Source organism: Sander vitreus, chromosome 9 (assembly GCF_031162955.1).
Source record: "Sander vitreus isolate 19-12246 chromosome 9, sanVit1, whole genome shotgun sequence".
Lineage (NCBI taxonomy): Eukaryota > Metazoa > Chordata > Actinopteri > Perciformes > Percidae > Sander > Sander vitreus.
In genome coordinates, this window is record NC_135863.1 from 24,066,616 (window position 1) to 24,087,789 (window position 21,174).

The following is a 21,174-nucleotide window of genomic DNA, read 5'->3' on the forward strand; positions in this document are numbered from 1 at the left end:
GTGTGCTTTTTAAGTAATTAAACTTTCTGGCCAGTGACGTCACCCAGCCCCCCATTAATGTCCAAATCTCCCCAAAATGGTCTCAATCGTTTGTGCTATGTTTGTGCTGATTTGTGCTGTTAAAAGAAACATTTGTGCTACTTTGGTTTTTACGTTATCAGGCTTTATTTGTTACATGGCTACTATTTGCACCGCAAAGGCTTCTGACACCAGCCATTCATGGGAGTAGCTGGCATAGTAGCACAAATGTTGTTTTTTTTAACAGCACAATTTTGGGGAGATTTGGACATTAATGGGGGGCTGGGTGATGTTACGCGTGTAACAAAGCGTAATAGCTAAAAAAACATAGTTTTTTTAACAGCACCAATGTAGCACAAACGATTGAGACCATTTTGGGGAGATTTGGACATTAATGGGGGGCTGGGTGACGTCACAAGCATAATAAAGCGTAATAACTTAAAAAACATAGTAGCACAAATGTTTTTTTTTAACAGCACCAACGTAGCACAAACGATTGAGACCATTTTGGGGAGATTTGGACATTAATGGGAGGCTGGGTGACGTCACAAGCATAATAAAGCGTAATAACTTAAAAAACATAGTAGCACAAATGTTTTTTTTTAACAGCACCAACGTAGCACAAACGATTGAGACCATTTTGGGGAGATTTGGACATTAATGGGAGGTTGGGTGACGTCACGAGCATAATAAAGCGTAATAACTTAAAAAAACATAGTAGCACAAATCTTTTTTTTTAACAGCACCAACGTAGCACAAACGATTGAGACCATTTTGGGGAGATTTGGACATTAATGGGAGGTTGGGTGACGTCACGAGCATAATAAAGCGTAATAACTTAAAAAACTTAGTAGCACAAATGTTTTTTTTAAAGCACAAATCAGCACAAACGTAGCACAAACGATTGAGACCATTTTGGGGAGATTTGGACATTAATGGGGTGCTGGGTGACATCACTGGCCAGAAAATGTAACTAACTAACTAACTTAACAGCACAAACGATCATTTTTATGGCACAAACTTCACACAAACGAATAGCAGTGTTTTTAATAATTTTTGGATGACATGGGGGGCCAGCTTCATGCAGGTCATTTAGCCAGCAAATCAATGTATACATGAGATTTCTTAGAACAGTTTGTAAAGAATCGACTCCTACGTCACAAACATTTCTTGCACTACACTTTAGGTCTATTAAGTAATATTGTGATAGCATCATTAGGCCTATATAACTTTTATGAAGCGAAAAAACTACTGCAAAATACCTTTAAAGTCAGAAGTCCATTATGTAGGTATGTACTGTAGGTAACAAATCCTATAATAGATTAAACATTCAGATATACTATAGATAATCAATCTTGGAATTGAAAAAAAAAAAGAAATCAGAACTTATGGAGATTTGTCAAAGAAGGAAGAAATCATTGAAAGAAAATTTTAAATCTTCAAATGAAAACATTGAACAATTTGGCCCATTACTTGAATCAGCATGGAGATATAGATTAAAAAGAAGCTCTGTATGATATTAAATAATAGGGGAAACTTTAACTACAGCCATTCTAGGTTATTTTTATCACATACTTTGGGAAACACTAAGCATGATTAACCATTGGAGGATATGGCTCAAGTAGGCATTTAACCATAAAATTGCAGTCACCCCCCCACGGAAACAGATCAAAAAGAGTGGTAAAAAGGAGCTACACAGTAGTGCCACACATGTGGTCGAGGGTTTAAAAAATTAGCAATGCTCAACTGGAACGGAAGTAGCTTGCAGTGACTGCCACAGCAGAGTTTCTCTAATCATATGTAACATCTACCTTTGGAACGTAGTGGAGGGAGTTTACAATAAGCTTAACCCCTACTTTTATATTGCACTCAGCAGGTTTCCCCTTCCATGTTGGGCACTTTGAACACTATTTTGTTATTCTGACTTCACTTGGTTTAATAATCTGCAGTTCCCTGTTTTTTTTTTCTTTTTTTCTTTGTCTTTTTTCTAAAACTCTACCTCGCACTGCTTTGATGTGTTGGGGAATACACACTGTAGCCGATTAAGTCAGCTGGTGTTTGACAGGTTAACTATTAAAACCTCACAGCAGAAAACTACATATAGAGGTTACGTTTTCGGACTTTTATTAAATCCTAACCGTCGCTAAAAGAGAACTAGAATTTAAGTGTGAAAACCTTTTTTGTAAAGTCGTGGAAGGGAATTGGTTGATGATGATAGCGTAGGGGAATTAGCGAAATTCCCTCCCACTGACCCATTTGATAGCACGCAACGGAGGTTGTTTGAGAATGTGGCGGTCATCGTGGTGCGACGCGTTTAGCGAGGGTCAAACTTTCAGGAGCTCTGTGGTAACGTGGGAAGAGAGAGCTGAAAAAAGTGGCTGTGAATTGATTGAAGTTTGTACATAATTCTGCATCAATGGCCTCCTCTGTCCCTGCGCTGAGGACTGAGAAAGAGACAGGGTTCGATTGCTCAATATTCATCTACATTTTTTCCCCTGGATAGGCACAATATGGTGGGCTTAATTAACTTCTCTCAAAGGTGAAGCAGTGCGCACCATCTGCTGTGAGACAATCACATTTGTATGCCTCTCTGAATAATCCCGTCACTCTATTAAAGCAAAGCAGTATGCCGGGGAAGAGAAGTCTGGGTAGAATAGAAACACTTCTCAATCATATATCACTTTAAAAAAAATCTAAATAGTCTTTAAACTGTTGAATGTGTTTTATTTAATCACACATTGCACCTTTATCTTCCCAGCAAAGACAGAGAAGTTGGTTTCCACGAGATTTCCACAACTGTCCAAAAAGGAAACATTTAAGCATGAAATAAGCATCGTAGTCCATTGAGACATATTTCTCTGATCATTTCATACATGTTATGGCTAGGCAATTATATTCTTTAATATATCTGAAGGACCACACATTGCAATCAAGGGTCTGCTGAACTTGCCCTAAAGCCGGGTCATTATTTGATCTTTGTGCATCTTAATCTGATTATCTCATTGTGGAGGTAAACTTCAGACTCAATCTTGTTAGCAGCTGGCCAAGATGGATTACGACGGCCAGTGAGGTGGAAAATGAACTGAGCAGTTCAGCTTTGGACTTGCTCTCTTTCAAGATACTCACCACCACTACTTCAACTCCTTCTGCTTTTCTTTCTGTTGGCCCTTCAAACAAGATATTATCCTCAGGAAAAGCATTGGCTCGCCCCCTCCCCACACACCCTTTTCTTTAGCTCTGATGCTTTAACTAAGTGAGGACAATGGCAAAAAAAAATCCTGACCTCTCTTAAACATTCAGATTTTCAGACACACCGTGTTATGAGAAGATTGTAAAGTGGCTAGAACCTTAACTCCACAAAAAGACGAATCTTGCCCTGAAAGGCTTAAATTCTAAGACTTTGTGTTTCGGCTGTTGTCGGGCCATTTTGACCAAAACATGCAGTAACCCAATAGGTCGAGAGAGGTATGCGTTGCCTCGATTCTCATCTTAAATGAAGAGGGTTGGTTTTTTGCCTTTTCTTTTTTTTCCTCCTTAAATTATGCAAATGCCTTAGATGTGTGGTCCTGCTTAAGACACTCAGTTTTGCTTGTGGTCTTATTGCGGTATTGAGTGCCTTTACAGTGAATGCACACCACAGTCCACAGCACAAAAAGTCCCCCTAAAGGCTGAAAGGAGTTCAAAGCATTCAAAAGACAAAAAGGACTAAGCTGGGATTTTTTTATGTACACTGAAAAGAAGAATAAAATATAAGTTCCCTATTGGTGCCTGTTATGGCAGTGGCACCCATATTAAAGCATTATGTTACGACATAAAGGCTGCCTGAAATTTTCCGTGCGCACCATATGCAAAAAAAGAAATATAAGAGAACTTGGGAGAATAACTTAGAAAGGCGGTGATTTTGTAACACGAAGCACTGAATGCTCTTTTTGACACACTACTGAGGGAACAAGAAATTCAAAAGAGGTTATATTCGATCAGGTTTTCTGCCTCAATAGGTTATAATCACTCCTAAAGTATTGAGCACTACACAGAGAAGAGAGCTTCTAAGGAGGCTAATCAGCAGGTTTTCTCCCTATTATCGTTTCCCATCTGAGGGTAACAGCCCACAGAAGTACCCCCTTCTATTGATTATCTGGACTGGAATTTAAATATTAATACACTGCCCGGCCCTGCTTGGCACTCTCTCTAGAGCTGGGCTGCATGGCAAAGCACTCATTCCCCAGATTAAAAACCCCCTCGTCTTTTTTTTTTTTAAAGCACAATCCTGCTCTCTTTTCAGCTGTAAGAAAAAAACTTCAAGGGGGAAGTTGAGAAGAGAAAGGGGCCAGAGCTCTGTCTCTGCAGTGAATTCAAAGACGACACTTTTCCTCCAGGCCTGGGTCTGCTGAAGATGCAGGAATCACACGGCAGCCATTTAACCGCTGCTGTCTGCCATAGAGAAATAGAGACGGAGGAGCTACGTCCTCTGTTTGCCTGCTCAAGTAAAAACGGAGGATTCATTGAGCTTTTAACCCGTTTTAGCACATGAATTACATTAGAAAATAAGGCAATACATATTCCAAATTATGGATTTGAAGAAAAAGTTTGCAATGTAAACACTCAACAACAGATGGATAAAATAGTTGAAGAAGCAGCCAACATAAATATAATGTGATAGTTTCTCGTATGTTCTGTACATTACATCCATGAGCCCAAAGAGCCTTGTCCACTCGACCTTGTGAATGAGCACATTTGCCTTTAGGGCTGGTTCTGCAGAGAGGGGACAAAAGTGTGTTGACATCAGTACTGGTTGGGCAACCCAAACACACAAGTTATGGCCCCACTTGACACAAGTGTAGTGAGCCACAACAGAGAAAAAAATGGGTAACATAGACTGAATAAGAGCAGAGATGTTTGGTCAGTGAGATAAAAGGGTTATATCAAATACGGGTCAACAGGAATTTTAGACATCTTTATCATAGACACAGCATTAAACATCATATTAACAAAAATAGATAATAGGTGTATGTGACTTTAAACCCCCCTCCCCCCGTTTCATTTCCCCTAATGCAACTCAGTGTTGGTTACCGCTCACATTATGAGTCAGAGTGATCGTCCAAATCCTGGCGTAATCCTCCAAGAGTCATATAACGAAGAGATCAACCCAGAGCACAAGACAAATAATTTAGCAAGACGTTAAGTCCCCATCTCACACAGTGAGAGAGATGTCCATTAATACACCTACCTTGATTTGCATTTGCTCTAGCTGAGATTCATTGAATGAAAAAAATCCTAAGTTTGGCCCCTAAGTCAATCAGCTCTTTTCACTCTGAAATTTGGGCCTAAGATACATAAAGTTTTGCCTCCCCGAATAATATGTGTTGAGGCTGTAATTAAGACTGTTGCTCAAGTTGGAACGACAGGCTCCTCTCCACTGAGGCAGTGGTACTGTCATTTCTGGGTGATGGTTATTTCTTTTTGCACAGCACACATTATTCTTGGTTTAAATTCTATCCAGAGCCTGTACATGTTTCATATATTCCCCCAACACTTACCGTAGCTAAATAGTTTGGCTGAATAGGTTTCTTTGGTTTCTTTAGGAAAAATGAGATAAGAAAGCAATATCAGGCTCAGGGAGTTGGTACGTGCTTAGTCTAGCTTAGTATGAACACTGTAAGCAGCGGGAAACAGCTAGCTAGCCTAGCTCTGTATAGATTATACTTTGTATAGCCTTTGGTTTAACCTTTACATGAAAAAGAATGTAAAAAATATTCAGGATTTAAAGGGGGAGTAACATGGTAGAGCTATTTCTTGACAAAAAAAGTGTTTAGAATCTGGTTGCTGCCTGATACTGGCAACTCGTCTCAGTACCAAACTCTGGCGAAATAATGGGATAAAATACATTTTTGCTCCTACCCCCATCGACAGCAGTATGTTGTTTTGCTTCGGTATCGGGACTCCGGCCTGCTTCTCCAAACTGAGGACGTGCCAACTGCCATCTACTGTAGGTACTACACTGACTATGGATAAGTACCTCATACAACCCCACTTCAAAATATCCAAACTATCAATTTAATACAAGTATGTACAAGAGCTAATTCTGCTTTTTTACACGTTTACAGTATCAAAACATATACGAATGATATGCCAAATCTGTGGTCCAAAGAATATAACACGCAAACACCTTGACTCTTGTAGGTGACAACAGAACTTTTTTGTCCCAAGACCATCAAAGTTGCTCGTCCCTACACATCCTAATTATCTAACCTCATTCCGAGTATTAGTAGAGCTTTTTCTGATTAAACTGTCTCAGAGAGGTGAGGACCTCTTCATACACCTCTGCCACATGATAATGTGACAGCAAAGGCCATTAATGCAAGAGCACAGAGGTCATTAGCATCGCTCCATGGTGTAGCATAAAGTAATCACCTCCTGAGATCTGTCTCCTGTGACTGCTGTACTGTCTGTCCTCCCCCTGTGGTTATTCTCTACACGTGTAAGGTCAGTTAATGATGGTGGACAGAGATATCTGACCAGGGGAGCCGCTCTGGCAGCTGATTATGCTCCGCTCCCGACACTTCTTAACCAGCCATGGGATGACAAGGCCGACACTGTTAAGGATTTTTAACATTCCCCGCTGCTCATCAAAGATGTTGCAATGAGAGAAAGCTGAACATAAATTGGGATTTAGCTAGTAGGTGTGAAACTCTGGTTTTTCCGGCAACATTTCTAGAGGGCTTAATGAACGATGTCTCAGCATACCAGAACATAAAAATAACATTTCTTGATTAATTTTAACGTAAAATTGTAACTGTGAATTTTATCCCAATTTATCCATCTAGTAATGGCCAAATTTAATGACTCAGTTTTGTTATGGGGGAAACAAAAGCACAGTGCTGGAGTGATCACACAACCCAGTATTCACAATCACATCCAGTGTTGCATTGGTGCGTAGCGAGTCTGGCGTTCATGCGGGAGTTCAGAGTTTGCGTCCTTGCACATACCTGCAATTAACGCCTCACCTTTCTTTTAACTGTAACCACTATTTTTCCCTAGCCTAACCGAGTATTTTAGTTGGCACAAAATTCCATACTTTCAACATAATTAAATTGCCATAATATCCAAAAAAGGATCCATCTAATGTTAATGTTGTCTAATAAACATTTTGGTTATTTACCATTATGTGTTTCAGCATGCATGTAATTGAAGTAATTAACACTGTATAGGCTTCTGGTTCCATTTTTATGACCACTGAGTGATTTGCCAAACATAAATTTTTACTATTCTCTATGATTCATTCACCTCATAAAACATGATAGCAAATTAGCTGCTTATAATAATAAAGAGTAATAATATCAATATTGATATAGGTTATTCTAGCCTTGGTATTATTTATATTGGAGTGGAACCAAATTGTGTGGTATTGCCTTCTCCTAACAAATGATGTAATTGCAAGAGAAATGAATAATAATGGTGTAAAAACCACTACCAAATAAAGGTATTGGATTTAAGAAGAAAAAAAGTCAGTTTGCAGAATTATCCAATATGGACATTCTTGTCCAGCCATAGGGTTGAATCGCAATACATTACCATCATAATCTTAAACCAAAGACAATGAGTTCAATGTGTAAATATTGAGCAAAATGCACATCTGTACTAATTCAAAGTAAAAAAAATCTAACTCTGCGAGTTAGATTTAACAGTAAGAAAACTGGACTGAAATGAATGTATCACTATATTGTGTAGATTTGATTGCCTAAAACCGTCTCTGACTGATTTGTGCTGATGTAGCACTGGCAGTAAGTGGCTTGTTGTGACGAATGAATGGGCAGCATTGGTGTCTCGTCATTCATATTTTCAAGTGTGGTCTGAGCATCAAGGGCGTGATTGGATCAAAGCAGATGAATTCGCCAGATCTAATACCCAAGTTCCTTTAAGTACCTTCAAGAAACCCAGGGTGGTGTGTTAACATTCCTGTTGCTGTGAGGAGACCAAACAAAAGGAGACAGCAGTGACAGTTTAGCATGGATGACAAACAAAGATACAAAAGAGAACATCATACCAGAACAATACATCAGTACAGCTGATGTTTCTCCTTCACACACATGGCATCCTAGTCATTTTTCTTTGAGATGTGTGAATGATGTTTGCCACCATCCATCAAAAAAGGACATAATGGAGGTTGGGGAAGTCAGAGAGACTTGGACACTCCAGGGAGCTCATTACTGGACCTATTAATCTGTTATTTGACCCCAGCGAGAGCACTCCCCAATCTAAAAAAGACCTATGCTTCCTTAATCCAAAGATAAAAACAAAACCTCCACTGTGTCTCGGGGATCAACGCTCCAATTCAGACAACAAAGCAGCGAAATAACATCAATGCCTTAAATTGGTTTGTTCTCAGTGTTAGATAAAAGCAAGTTGATACAGTTTTCCTTCATCTGACTGAGTGCTTTGAAAATGAACTCCAAGCTAAAGCTAAATTATTGATATTCAAGAGAAATCTTAATGTTGAACCACCAAATATAAAATGAAATGGAGTATTAAAATCACCGGTCTGGCAGACCTTTGTTACCACAGGAGTATGGGATAGAGAGTGTGCTTACCACTTTCCCTTTCAAGAAGAGTCCTCCTGCCATTCTGTGTATGCATCCTTCCTTCAGGGGTGATGGTCTCCTTGTTAGTGGTCTGCTGTTGAGCTCAGCACTTTGCCAAGTCAAAAACAATGTCATGCCTTGGAGGGCTGTGTGTCTCTCTCTGTCCTTGTGTAAGGCTTCTGCACACAATACAGAAGACAATAAACACAGGTATTATCAGACAATTCCTATTGTCAGTTTTTCCCAGTGAAACAGTCTTACATGGACTCTAATCATGTTATTAAGGGGCACAGTTAACCATTCACATCTTACACCTTAAGGTTTTCTATTTACCAATCAACCGAGCGGGATCACCACGTGTCAATCTTTTGTCAATTACTCTTGTCACGTATACACCTTCAATGATTTCCTATTGCGTTTTACACAAATTCTAAGCCACAAAGGTAAGCCAGTGAGCCAAAGCAGTGTGTTTGAAAGAAATTGCATAGGCGTGGTTTTGTGCTGAGAATGTACATTTTCTCTCAGGTTACAACAAACACCTATTGCTCTATAAGTTATGTTAAGGTTAAAATCTGACAACGCAAACACTACCATAACCCCCCACCCCCACCCCCCGTTTCCTGTCATTCCTATCAGCCTGTAGAATACCACACATCCTTCCAGAATTAAACTGTCCTAAATTGTCATGTCAGGTTACTGTGAACTTGGGATTCATATTTTCCCAGAAAATTTGACATTTTCTGGAATCAGTGACGGTAGGTACCGATCACAAAACAAAGGATGAAGAAAATATTCTTTTTTAACTAAAAGATAGCTTCGTGCTAATGTAATTTATTCATCAGATGCTAATTATTTCAGTTTCTAGCAGGCTTTGACTTTTAATAGAATGCAACCCTGGCCACTGGCGACTCCATTTTGTCTCGTATTGCGAATTTTTGCAACGAATGGAATAATAACAAGCATCCGACTCAGTGTGCAAAGTTGCTGTGTGTACCAATTTTTATGACAGCAGGGTTCAAATTGACTTTTTGTCCACCTGCCAAATGGCTAGTGAATGTCCTAATTTTACCAACCACTAAATAGATTACCATTGTTTTTTTGGCTGGTGAGTGAAGCAAATCTACCAGCCAATTTTTACCAGCATTTCGCTGGTTGATGGTGCCAAAGAGTCCTGGATGACGGATTTAAACGCAGGATTTACATCCCATCCTTACGACCTGTACCGTACACTACCAGTTGATGCTATTAACCTACTCTAATCTGATCATGTAGCAAAATCGAGCCTCTAGCTCACCCAGTAAGAGCGTTCGCGCCATGTTGGCTGAGTCCTGCAGCAGCGAGGGTTCAAATCCGACCTGCTGCCCTTCGCTGCGTGTCATCCCCCATCTCTCTCCCCCTTTCATGTCTATCCACTTTCAAATAAAGGGAAAAGCCCCAAAAAAATGATCTTAAAAAAAGAAGAAAGGAAAGGATCAATATAACGTGTTAACTAATTAGGCATATTACTGTAAATCAAAACTACATGTATGCCAATATGTACAGTATAAATACATGTATATTATTGGTTGGTAGGCCTATATGTCAACAAAAATGAATACTGTAGATGCTTAATGTGAAAACAGCTAAAACTAGAATGTTAGGACAAATAACAACGATTTATCCAGCCCGTCTGCTCCCGATTTACCCCAAAATATTCACAGCTACCCGTTTGAAACACATGATCATGTAGTTTGATGCTGTGGCTTAGCCTACTGCATAGCCTATGTTTTGGAGGTAATGAAGGCTCTGTGACAGGTTGCAGGTTAAGACATGATGACACTGTACGGACACTCCATTTCAAACTGATTCTCACAGAAACTTCTGGCTTTGATTTCCCCCCTCAGATGGCTGGAATGAAAAGGACAGTTATACATATTTCAAGGCCCGAGGATCCACAAAGGGACTTAGGAATAAAGAGGTATGGACCTTTGAACTAAACAAAGGTCCATCACCCACATATCATATCAGATGTGCTGTGTAGCCCTTGTAAAGACGTGGATATGGAAGGAAAGGAGAGAGGAACCAGCATGCCCTTGCAGACAGGTTGTCTGAGTGTTGTCTGCATATCCCGTGACCCCCCATCTTCCCTGTGTCACCATCTCTAACCCACATAGCACTTGTTGGCCACAGAGGAGTGCGGAAAAGCCTCCACAGCATTGTGCATCTGTGGGCCTCTTTGAATTAGACCAGAGGCTCATAACAACAGGCAGTATCAGTTGCATTAAGTTGATTAAAGTGCTTGGCGGACACAGGCACTTGTGCTCTCACAATGCTAGATGAAAGAGCAGCGTGGCAGCAGCCCCTCTCCTGGTTGTCAGAGAATCCGCCTTTGCTCTCAGCAGAGGTCAACAAAAGACCAAATAAGATGGGAGTGAAAGCAATCGAAAGCTTCTTTGCCAAATGATCTCTAATTGGCCCTTTCTTCCTTGTGATTTTGGTGGTGACAGTCGACTTACCCACAATTCTACCTCTAAAAGCTTCTCTTGAAAGTGGGCTACTTGAAAGAAGTGACCATTACCTAAACTACAGTTGTGGAAAATGACAAAAAAACAACCTAACCCCGAGTCAAAAAAGAAGAAAAAAAAGATTTCCCCTAGCTGAATTACATTTATCAAAAGCAATAGGTAATTGAATTGCATTTATCAAATTTAAAAAAAATACTGCAGTCAAAAGGGAACAGATGACACATCATTTTTTTTAAAAACAGGCTTATGAGAATTATGGTTGAGGTTGCATTTCTAAAAGGATCGTGCTTTAAAAAAAAACAACTGAAGCTGATCAAGATCTGACAGCGCTTCGGTTTCATTTATCAGTGCTCCACAGTAATTTATTCAAATAATTACGATGCCAGATGCCATCCCCTCTTTAACCATCAAAACAAACTACAAGCTTTGTCCCTCCCATGCAGCTGAAGAAGTGTCATGTGAGGCAAGCTTTCCTTTTCATTACAGATACAATTTGAGGAACGTGCCATATTCCACTTTTGGAAAGAAGTCGAGGCACAAACTGACAGTATTGTTCTAGTATCAGTGTAGAAAGAAAAAAAAAAAACAGAAAAAAACAAACAAAAGCTTTGGCACTAAGGAGCTGTTCCAGGGATGATAACAATGAAAAAAAGCCGAGGTGATCAATGCTGTTCTGGATTTTGATAACACATTGCTCATGGCTGAGACAAATGATGGAAATTCTTAAGGAGAGAGGGCCTGCAATATGCCAAATATGCTCCAAATTAGCCTTCAAGAGCAGCTCTCAGTGTGTATATGGAGGCTGCGTGAGTAAATAAAGGGCCAGCATAAATTACCTTTGGATGTCAATCGTGATAGCACACCCTGTTTTCTTTTTGTTATCGTGTCGCCTATTCGTCTTGCTGGCGGATGACATGAAATGAAAGTTTTTTCTCTCTAGCACCACCAACAGTACTCAGAGCGCTTTCTGACACTTGAAAACGCTACGGGTTCGTGAAACCACAGCTGGGCCCCTACTGATTGGCTTGCACACAGGCTGCCACTAAACTTTCGCTGCTTGAGGAGTTGTCTGTGCCAGGACAGGTGGTGTTTATGCAGATGAATGAACACATTACTGTGTGCTCTTCCTTTTGGTTTAAACATTAGCGTTTCAAATGTGACAAATCAGATGTTCATCTCCTGCTATATGCAGCCATTGTGTATGCTGCTGAGAGACCTTTGTATATGAATTCCCGTAGGTGTTGATGTGCACATCCATAAAGTATGGACAACGTGTACAGCCTCTGTGATATATTCAGGCAATTTTCTTTGAATGTAACGCATTCAGGCACAGTTGTAATATTTGTGTGTTTTAAGTTTATATTTTATACATACCTGATATCATAGCTACTATATATTGTAATCATGAGAGGCTGGCTTTGCAGTATTTGTGGGCTACAATGAGCAAGCTGAAATGTATTTTTCATACTGCAGCTGATTGGAGAGCTAGCTTCGGGGTCTTAAAATGGGTATGGTGAACATCACGCAATTATCTACCTATTATCGCACATATGTTCTGCTATAATTGGGCCTCTCCCCTAGTCATTTCTGAGGAGTATATCAGTGACAGCAAGTGCCAACCTCTAATGATATAACATTGTCTACATGTGCTGAAAAACCTAAAGGTCATACAATAAAAGCACTATTTCTGTCTGTGTAGGTTTAAAAAAACTCATAATATCCATCCTGTTACATTATTATTTGTATTAGTGATTCATCTGTTGAGTGCTTTCTTGATTACTTGATTAATATTTTGGTCTTTGGAATGACAAAAAAACGTTTAAAACATAATCTTAGATAAGTCTTTTTTTTGCAGAATTTTGTGAAACAATAACATGGTATAGAAATCATCATGGTATGTTTTCGAGGAAAGTTGATGAACGATAACACGGAAATATCACGCAGCCCTGTTTCACTGTATCCTTATACTCAAGCATTTTTAAGTGTACAATGATAAGACCTCTTCTGTGCACACATGAAAATGGCAGTAAAATACAAGTAACAAGTTTGTAAATATTTTTTTTGGAGATTGTGGCATAAGAAGTAATGTGTTACAATATGTTACCAAATATTGTTGTTTTTTTTGTGACAAAATCTGAAAATGGATAAAAAGGTCTGCTTGATGAGAACTAGCAGATTAGACAGGACATTTATAGACTGAGGCCACGACTTTATGAAATGTTTGCTCCACTTGCAGCGACCTGCTTTGTTTCTGCGACACTCTGTGCTGTGGGTGAGACACTAAAGTCCCTATTGTCTGAGTCAACTTGACCTGACCTAGCTGGTTAAGCTGAAGCATTGTGAACAGCAAATCGCTTCAACCAGGGGGGTAGCTGCTTTGTGTGGCTATGGTGAAAATAACCTTATAAAAAAAGCCCATAGCTATAGTTAATGCGGAGAAAGACCAGTTTTGTCCCTGGAAAAGCTCTGTTTATTTCCAACTGCCAGTAAAAAAAAACAACAAAAAAAACTATTGATTCAATGTACCATTCTGACTCCCTTGGTGATCTGATCCTCCCTTCTCCATTTAGCAACACTTTTAGCAATTCTATTTGTTTATACACACGCATATGTCCAAGTTTCTCACCACCTTATGTGTATGAGAGACAGACATATGTCTGCATATGCATGTGTTAGAAATATAGTCATTCCAATTCTAGTAGGAGATGATGGTTGTGAAATATCTAGAAACATTGCGCCAATCAACAACTCGCATGGCCTGAAGCAGGCAGCAGCAAAGCGATGAGAGGGCCAGACAGTGCTTAGCACAAGCTCCTAATCATATTTCACCACTCGACAAGCCTGTGCTTGCACATCGCAGGTACCTGTAACCTCCTATCAGTCCTTCTTTTCACACCCAATGTTGCTCTCAATGTCACGCTTTACCAAGTTGATCTGGAGACAGCCTTAATTTAAAAAATGTAATTAACTGTGCCATAACACAACCTCCAGCAAGCGCTCGCTGCTTATTCTTGTGATCCAAAACAAAAACAAACAATGTGATGGAAATGAGGTTAACATATTGCCATATTGTAAAATCAGATCCTGTTTGGACAAGATTCCTTTCGTTGCTGTACATATTATTTATCATTACAACATGAAGTTGATTGTTATTTGCACAGCTGTCTTTAACAATCAGAGCAGATTGTCTCTGGAGCTATTGCACCACTCTGTAATTTTGGCATTTATAAACACTTTTGGATTTTAATAGATAGTGTTCTTTGCTTATACAATAACAAATGCCATATAAAATACTCTTTACTAATACCGGTCATGGCTATGTGTCTTTACACACACAATCACACACATACATGACAGATCAACCGTGAAAACTATCAAAAGCCGAATTACTGGTGGTTTAGTCCAGACCAGTCCAAACTTGTATGATTGTCTGTACTGGGCACAGCTCTTGTTTGTGGTCTCTCACTGACTGCCGAGTGGGCACAGAAGGGGGACAGCCTTGTTCTCCCCATAGGCCCACTGCCACCTCTTCATTTCCTGCTGGACCTCACCACCAGACACCTCCCTGACTCTAATTCCCACAGCGTTAGCTGCAGTCCTCCCCAGCAGTAGAACCATATCCTTACAATGAACCACACTGCTAATTGTTCCATTACATCAACGTACATAACACATCTTAAGAAGGAACAAAAGATTTAAAGAAAAGAAAATACACAGAGGTAAGGACTAACTTGACATGCTAATTTTCATTAACCCTGATCTTTCATCATCCGCCCATCCTCCCCGTCTTCTTGCTCATACAGGGTGGCAAAGCACTCAAATTATCCACAAGCATTCCAGCTATCACTAATTATCCAAAGAGTTCCTCATTAGGCTATTTTGAATCCAGCCTTAGATCAACACTTACTCTGACCTCAGGGAGTCTTGATTCCCAGCAGCGGTTAAACAAACAATCAGTTCAAAGGATCAGGTATTCTACTTATGAGGAGAAAAAGCAAAGGGTAAACAACTGCGAATTTGAAGGAAATGACTCCAGCGGCTCTCTGGCATGGATGCACCAATCTATAATTAATTTTGCTCAAATACATTCAATCTCTCTCTTAAATGGGTCATTAAGTTATGAAAAGGTCTAAATACATGCAATGCTAGCTTAGCCCAGACTAACTGCTTTAGCTCACTCTTAAAGCAGCTACAGTATAGTCAATAGTTTATACTAACAACGGATCACATTTGACTACTTGCATGTGAATGGAGTCGCTTATAGGGATGAAGCCATAGAAAATGGCCGTAGCTATGCTAATGTTGTTTTTTTTAATTATGAGGACTTTCTGCTCATTGTTTTGATTGTCAGGCCTGCAACTTTACTGCTTTGGTTCCGACTCACCGCTCTTATAGTGTTGTTTTTCGCCCACAGCAGATGTTTTCATTAAAAAAGCTTTTTTTAATAAACCATTGGATGCTACAGTAGCTGCCCAGCACCAAATGCCAAATGACAAGAGTCATCAGCTAGCTGGTGAACATGTTGGCGCCGTTAGCACCTAAAGAGGCATACATCGTTCTTAAAAGTTGGTGGAGACCAAAACAGAACTAAAATGATATTGACTTTTAGATCTAGATTTGCCAGGTGGACATATAAATACAGTAATGCTAATGTTGCACCGTGTTTGCTGGATGTTTAAATAGCCAACTGGTTGCTAACACATTAACCATATCAAAGGTAATATGTGTACAGGTATAATACTGTACAACAGTGGCTCCTAACCTCAGGCTCAGGCACCCTACAAGTGGTTAGATTTAGAGATCTAAAATCTAAATCTAGATTCTGTTTATTTATTTTTACTTGTTCTCTGATCTTTGCCTTTTTCTTGTCAAATACTGTAGCTTTAACTTTTCAGGCATTTGTCATTCAAATTAATGAATCTGGGGGACGAAAATCACTCTTTGATTGAACTGCTCACAAGTTACGCACACACAACCTTGGTCACAAGGAGATACTGCTTCATAGTAAGGGGCCACAAGCAAAGGTCTCAGTGTGGCCCTGTCTCCTAAAAATTAGGTTCCTGAACAACTAAACTGCATTCTGAATTACGTTTTGAGGATAACATATTCCATTCCAGATCATGTTTTTACGTATTACAAATACATTTCTAATCAAAGTCTGTGTTTAAAGTCCGTGTGGGGAGGAGGTTAGGGTGGGTGGATGGGTCATACAAAACACTGGACTTTGACACTTTGTGTCCCATGTGAAATCACAATTCAACGTTGACTTTATTTATTGGTTTAAAATGGCTAACCCTAACCCCAAACCTAACCCTAACATTATTTAAATATTGGATTGATTTTCACCAGGGTGTTTATATTTAGATTGTTTTATTCATATTGTTCATGAGAGCGGGAGTTACGCAACTTTAGGTGTGGAGCAGGTGTGGAGGACCTCTTTTAAAGTTGTATAACTCCCGCTGACCATCCTGTCCGGTGGCTCTTTTAATCTGGTTAACCACCTGTTTCCCTTTTAAATTGCTTTTAAATAACCAAACCCGATTTTTTTTAAGCAGTGTTTTAAGTGGCTAACCACGTCAGTGGTCCCGTTTCGCCCGAGCCCGTCGTAGCGCCCATCCCGGACACTACGTTTTTAACACGTTTTAACCCAAACCTAACCCTAACCCTAACCCTAACCCAAACCATGATCTTTTCCTAAACCTAACCAAGTAGTTTTGTTGCTTTAACTAGTCAAGTAGTTTTTAAACCTTACCAAGTAGTTTTCTTGCCTACATCTTACCAAGTCATTTTGTTGCCTAAACCTAACCAAACCATTTTTATTTACTAAACCTAACCAGGTAGGTTTTTTTTTAAAACTGCGACTGTTTTAAAACATGAACCTTACGTACAGGTACGTAATACAGGAATGAATTAGGAGACATGGTTGCTCAGTGATATGACAAACACCTAAAAGCGCTGAGCAGTTTAGACAGAAATTACATTCTAACAGAAATTAAATTTCACATATTTGGTCACTTTATACTCACTTTATACTCAATAGACAATTCAAGAATGTAGTACTTAAAAGGATGCTTGCAAAGTGCATGTTACATTGTCCTTTGTTTGTTACAGAGGTAGGCCCAAACACCAGTCCCCATGCATGTTCCCCAAAAGAGTTACTGATACTCTAACCAATCACAATCCTAATGTGCAATAATTTCAATTGCTCCTCAGCCCCCATCCTCCTGAGCATGCTCCCTTAATGTCAGCTCTGTGCTCTGTGAAACACCACCAGAATTTGAGTCTGTCACTTAAAATATAATGCCGTCAGATCTGTTACTTTAACCTTGAAGCAATTAGCTGTTGCTGAGCTGTAATGAATCCTGACATCACTCCGCTGTGATGAAACCCCTAATTGCTCTGTAAAAATTGAAGCTTTTGACATCACTGCTGACAGACTTTTTTCTTCTTGGTTGTGCGGTCGCATGTGACGGCGCCTGGTTGAAACTTGAAAGGTAGCGGAGCTTCTCTGCCATCAGCTGTCCTGTCACTTGACAAAAAGAGAGAGGGAAACTGGCTGGATTTGCTGAAATGATGAGGCCATTTAAACTATGATATGTCGCAGCTACGCGGCATCATTCAGCGGGACTGTTGCAGATGTCCGTGCTAGTCTAGGCTCAGGCGTGAGCTGGGTGTTTATGAGATGACGAGTGGATGGCTTACAGCCTCTGTGTCAACAAGTCTGCTCACTGGTTACTCACTGCTTATAACAATCAAACTTGTGGAGCATTTTGGGTTAGGGAAATACTCCCTGTCACTAATTTGTTATATCAACACAGAGGGACTAGAGGAAACATGTTGCCAGGTCAGGCAGAATGGCAACTCTGTTCACATAAAGGGAAACTGTGATTAACTGTCTTTGATAATCATATTTATGTCTTTCAGTTGCAGAGTCTTAACCTTCATGCATTTTCAGTATCTTAGATAACAAAATAGCTTGTGAATAAGACCCAGTGGTCCACTGTCATGAGTTCCCTGACATCCCAGAGTTACAAACTCATAACGTTAGTCTATTGAAAATGAATCTCCAGTTCATTATGTATGTAGTATGGACTAATAAAACAAGAGATCTCGAAGTCAAATTCATTTTTTTGGCCTATTTCATCACAATGTTTAACATGTATAATGCTCTGGTAGGTTTCAAAAATCTGTTTTCATGACCCATAATGCCTCCATGTGCATGTGTAATATTGCATCATACCTGTAAATGTTTTAGCATTAATGGTAAATTGAATGCTAATTCACGTCTTTTTTTTTCCCTTCCTTTAATTTTTGTTTAATCTTCTATTAAATTAGACTATTTCAAGATTTTACACACAAAGATGTCCGTGCATGAGAACACAGTATATATTTATTTTCAAGCATCATTTCAAATATGTGGAGCAGACTGCACCTATAGCATCACCTTGCAGCTAAAGGTTAACAGTATGTTATAGGTTTCAAATTTGAAAAATTGAAGAAACATCCTCAGATGTTTGGTTTTTTTTTCACAGAGTGCTGATGATTTGGAACATAATCAAAGCAGTGCCCATAGAGAAAAATATCAATACCGACACTCTAACTCCAGATTATCTTAAGGTTGGCTTTTATGTGTTTTGGACTGTGATCAGTGCATACACTAACTTCATGCAAGCATGTGTTTTTGGTGGCAAAAGCAGCACAGTACCTAACTTATAAGAGAATGTGTCCATCTTGTGCATTTTTTTTTTCCCCAAAAGAAGCTATCATTTAAAAATGTGATCTGCCTTGTAAACGCTGCTGGTCAAACACTAGTTTGACCAGCAGCGTTTACAAGGCAGATCACATTCTGCAGAGCATTAAGTTCTTCTGCAGGCTCCTAATGAAACGGTCTCATCAACACACAGTCAGGCAGGGGGACGGTAGACAGCAGCTGCTGATAATAGTGTACAAGATGTATAGGAGAAGTTAGTACAAGGGTTTTTTTTTTTGGAGAAGGGGGTTGGGTTAAATTTGTGTTTAGTGAGTGATGTAGGAGCTGTGATAACGAGAAGCCAAGGAGAGCAAGTGTTACCTCATTATTGTAATGAAAAAGATATCCCACCATTACATCAGTTGGGGAAAAGTGGCAATTAAAGTGGCCAACAAGGTTCCTTGAGGCAAGAAGAAGGAGAAGAGAACGTCTCTCTAAAGCCCATCTGTTCTGGATAATATGTGCCATGTAAAAGAAAAGGCCTAATCCTCTTTATTCAAGTCTGCTGCCCTTTTTTCCACCAGTGATTGTGTTTTCTCAAGTATTGCTCATCTTCCCCCAAAAACTCCGTTTGGCCTCTGCAGCGAATTCACAGGAAGTTAATCCAAATAATATCATCACATTTCATGTTCTAACGGGAGTTTTCTAAAAAAAAAAAATGTCATGTTGTGTTTAGATTTAATCGGTCAAATAATATTTCTTGCATTTGGCTTTTGTGTTTAAACCTCATCAAGCATGTATAATAATAATAATAATAATAATAATAATAATAATAATAATAATCATCATCATCATCATCATCATCATAATCATAATAAATTCACATTCATACTGCCATTGACCGAGTCAATAACAAATGCAAAACATGCCAGTAAGCGTCGTGCTGCCAGTTTAACTCAGACTCACTGTGGCCCAGTTTAAACAGACGGAAAGCTGCTTTGTTTTGAGCAATAATACAAAATATATAGAGAAAAATCTGATTCTAGCAAGGCCCAGAATTACCAGGTAGTATGAGTTGGTAGCAGCCCATTAATTCAGTGCTGCTGTACGGCTTAGGCTATTATTAATGAATTGGAACAGCCCGCACAACCGCCGACACCCCCCCACCCCTCCCACCCGCAGAGTGCAATAAATAAATAATGCTGCAGAAGTCATGCATATGAACAACATGCGTCGGCACTATTCTGCAGTAATGGGCAGAAGCTGTAGGGTCAATACGGTAGGCTAATATTTCTCAACATTGGCGATATAGGACAGAGCAATCATTGCTTCCAAGGCCAAGAAGAGAGCGATGCATCCTCCAATAAAATAAACGCGTATGCGGCTTCGCTCTGTTATCCACCAACACCTAGATTTAATGAGAATAGATATTGTATTTCGTGTAATTACTCTGAACCATACTGTATGAGGAGCGCGCCATAATTGTGCCAATAATATTAAGTCTGGCCCTGGCAATTTGGTTAAACGGATAAAACGCATCTAATTGGTGTGGTGTGTCCTTAAAAGGGCGCTGTCCGTGCATCATAGAGCAAAATGCAAGCTGCAGAAAGTGCAACCAGCGGGACTGTTCTACTAAATGACTGAGAGAGGTGTCCATGCAGTGAATGACAAGCAGACGGCTTAAACAGGCTACATTAACATGTGTTCAAAGTATTAAGAAACAGCTAAACTTAAGCCTGTGTTGACTGCTGTCGTTATGTATTTGGTCTGTGTGGAAGCTCTACATGACCGCTATGCTTTTTTTTTTTTTTTACTCCACAATGTGCGTTTTCTCTAATATGGCCGGAATAAAAAAAAAATTAAAAAAAATCAGCAACAAAAAAAAAAAAGAAGCGCTCATAAACTCTTCAAAATGTTATGTTCAAAGAAAAAAAATGAAATGTAAAATAAACTGCAGGTTTGCATGCATTTCTTGTTTTTAGACCAGCAAAGTTCAATTTGGCTCACTGTTATAAGCGATGGTTTCAAAGAAAAGAAATCCAAACAAACGGGCCCTGAGGCGCTAATTCACACCCCGCGCCTCCCCGCCATGTTCTCCGGGGCGCGGGTTTATCGGAGGCTCAATAAAACCAACGCATTTTGATAACATTTCATTTCAGACCCGCACTGTATTTGTTTAGTTGTGCTCCTGAAGCAGCATCTTGTCGCAGTAGGCTACAGACACATTCGGAATCCCAAGATGGTGATTTTTTTATCACATAGTCGCACTGTCACTGCAAAACATTACAAAAAAAATAGAATTTTAGAAATGTGCCAAAGCAGGATGATGCAACAATGCAAATGGCGTGGGAGTGATGCAAACATTATTGTGACGCTGAAAAAC